We start from the raw sequence: 3532 nt of genomic DNA on the forward strand, positions 1-3532 counted from the left end.
CGTCGGCCTTCTTTAAGGGACATCCTCCTAGGCACTTAGTCAAATTCACGCCTTTTTTTTGGACTTCCAGCGAGGAGAGGGACAATTTTGCTTTCCTGACCCAGGTGGAGAACCATAGCACGTCGGCCTTCTTAAAGGGAAATGCTCCTAGGCACTTAGTCAAATTCACGCCTTTTTTTTGGACTTCCAGCGAGGAGAGGGACTAATTTGGCGTTCCAGACCCAGGTGGAGAACCATAGCACGTCGGCCTTCTTTAAGGGACATCCTCCTAGGCACTTAGTCAAATTCACGCCTTTTTTTTGGACTTCCAGCGAGGAGAGGGACAATTTTGCTTTCCTGACCCAGGTGGAGAACCATAGCACGTCGGCCTTCTTAAAGGGAAATGCTCCTAGGCACTTAGTCAAATTCACGCCTTTTTTTTGGACTTCCAGCGAGGAGAGGGACAATTTTGCTTTCCTGACCCAGGTGGAGAACCATAGCAGGTCGGCCTTCTTAAAGGGACATCCTCCTAGGCACTTAGTCAAATTTCCGCCTTTTTTTGACTACTTCCAGCGAGGAGAGGGACTAATTTGGCGTTCCTGACCCAGGTGGAGGACCATAGCACGTCGGCCTTCTTAAAGGGACATCCTCCTAGGCACTTAGTCAAATTTACACCTTTTTTTTGGACTTCCAGCTAGGAGAGGGACTAATTTTGCTTTCCGTACCCGGGTGGAGAACCATAGCAGGTCAGCCTTCTTAAAGGGACATCCTCCTAGGCACTTAGTCAAATTTACGCCTTTTTTTTGGACTTCCAGCGAGGAGAGGGACAATTTTGCTTTCCTGACCCAGGTGGAGAACCATAGCACGTCGGCCTTCTTAAAGGGACATCCTCCTAGGCACTTAGTCAAATTTACGCCTTTTTTTTGGACTTCCAGCGAGGAGAGGGACTAATTTTGCTTTCCGTACCCGGGTGGAGAACCATAGCAGGTCAGCCTTCTTAAAGGGACATCCTCCTAGGCACTTAGTCAAATTCACGCCTTTTTTTTGGACTTCCAGCGAGGAGAGGGACTAATTTGGCGTTCCTGACCCAGGTGGAGAACCATAGCACGTCGGCCTTCTTAAAGGGAAATGCTCCTAGACACTTAGTCAAATTCACGCCTTTTTTTTTGGACTTCCAGCTAGGAGAGGGACTAATTTGGCGTTCCGTACCCAGGTAGAGAACCAAGGCACGTCGGCCTTCTTAAGGGGACATCCTCCTAGACACTTAGTCAAATTTACACCTTTTTTTTTTGGACTTCCAGCGAGGAGAGGGACTAATTATAGGGCCCCAAAAGAACTGGAAATAATGTGTTTAATTCAGGGTGCATTTGCAGCGAGTGTCCACCAGAGGGCTCCAATTCCCCAGCTATAGTCCTGGTACTCTAAAATGATGGCACTTAGTCAAATTTCCGCCTTTTTTTGATGACTTCCAACTAGGAGAGGGACTAATTTTGAGTTCCGGACCCGGGTGGAGAACCATAGCAGGTCGGCCTTCTTAAAGGGACATCCTCCTAGGCACTTAGTCAAATTTCCGCCTTTTTTTGACTACTTCCAGCGAGGAGAGGGACTAATTTGGCGTTCCTGACCCAGGTGGAGGACCATAGCACGTCGGCCTTCTTAAAGGGACATCCTCCTAGGCACTTAGTCAAATTTACACCTTTTTTTTTGGACTTCCAGCGAGGAGAGGGACAATTTGGCGTTCCTGACCCAGGTGGAGAACCATAGCAGGTCGGCCTTCTTAAAGGGAAATGCTCCTAGACACTTAGTCAAATTTACACCTTTTTTTTTTGGACTTCCAGCGAGGAGAGGGACTAATTTTGCTTTCCTGACCCAGGTGGAGAACCATAGCACGTCGGCCTTCTTAAAGGGACATCCTCCTAGGCACTTAGTCAAATTCACGCCTTTTTTTTGGACTTCCAGCTAGGAGAGGGACTAATTTGGTGTTCCGTACCCAGGTAGAGAACCAAGGCACGTCGGCCTTCTTAAAGGGAAATGCTCCTAGACACTTAGTCAAATTCACGCCTTTTTTTTGGACTTCCAGCTAGGAGAGGGACTAATTTGGTGTTCCGTACCCAGGTAGAGAACCAAGGCACGTCGGCCTTCTTAAGGGGACATCCTCCTAGACACTTAGTCAAATTCACGCCTTTTTTTTTGGACTTCCAGCTAGGAGAGGGACAATTTTGCTTTTCTGACCCAGGTGGAGAACCATAGCACGTCGGCCTTCTTAAAGGGAAATGCTCCTAGGCACTTAGTCAAATTCACGCCTTTTTTTTGGACTTCCAGCGAGGAGAGGGACAATTTTGCTTTCCTGACCCAGGTGGAGAACCATAGCACGTCGGCCTTCTTAAAGGGAAATGCTCCTAGGCACTTAGTCAAATTCACGCCTTTTTTTTTGACTTCCAGCGAGGAGAGGGACAATTTTGCTTTCCTGACCCAGGTGGAGAACCATAGCACGTCGGCCTTCTTAAAGGGAAATGCTCCTAGGCACTTAGTCAAATTCACGCCTTTTTTTTGGACTTCCAGCGAGGAGAGGGACTAATTTGGCGTTCCAGACCCAGGTGGAGAACCATAGCAGGTCGGCCTTCTTAAAGGGACATGCCCCTAGACACTTAGTCAAATTTACGCCTGAAAATAGGGCCCCAAAAGAACTGGAAATAATGTCTTTAATTCAGGGTGCATTTGCAGCGAGTGTCCACCAGAGGGCTCCAATTCCCCCACTATAGTCCTGGTACTCTAAAATGATGGCACTTAGTCAAATTTCCGCCTTTTTTTGATGACTTCCAACTAGGAGAGGGACTAATTTTGAGTTCCGGACCCGGGTGGAGAACCATAGCACGTCGGCCTTCTTAAAGGGACATCCTCCTAGGCACTTAGTCAAATTTCCGCCTTTTTTTTGGACTTCCAGCGAGGAGAGGGACTAATTTGGCGTTCCAGACCCAGGTGGAGAACCATAGCACGTCGGCCTTCTTTAAGGGACATCCTCCTAGGCACTTAGTCAAATTTACGCCTTTTTTTTGGACTTCCAGCGAGGAGAGGGACAATTTTGCTTTCCTGACCCAGGTGGAGAACCATAGCACGTCGGCCTTCTTAAAGGGACATCCTCCTAGGCACTTAGTCAAATTTCCGCCTTTTTTTTGGACTTCCAGCGAGGAGAGGGACTAATTTGGCGTTCCAGACCCAGGTGGAGAACCATAGCACGTCGGCCTTCTTTAAGGGACATCCTCCTAGGCACTTAGTCAAATTTACGCCTTTTTTTTGGACTTCCAGCGAGGAGAGGGACAATTTTGCTTTCCTGACCCAGGTGGAGAACCATAGCACGTCGGCCTTCTTAAAGGGACATCCTCCTAGGCACTTAGTCAAATTTACGCCTTTTTTTTGGACTTCCAGCGAGGAGAGGGACAATTTTGCTTTCCTGACCCAGGTGGAGAACCATAGCACGTCGGCCTTCTTAAAGGGAAATGCTCCTAGGCACTTAGTCAAATTCACGCCTTTTTTTTTGACTTCCAGCGAGGAG

Source organism: Nerophis lumbriciformis, unplaced genomic scaffold (assembly GCF_033978685.3).
Source record: "Nerophis lumbriciformis unplaced genomic scaffold, RoL_Nlum_v2.1 HiC_scaffold_46, whole genome shotgun sequence".
Taxonomy (NCBI): domain Eukaryota; kingdom Metazoa; phylum Chordata; class Actinopteri; order Syngnathiformes; family Syngnathidae; genus Nerophis; species Nerophis lumbriciformis.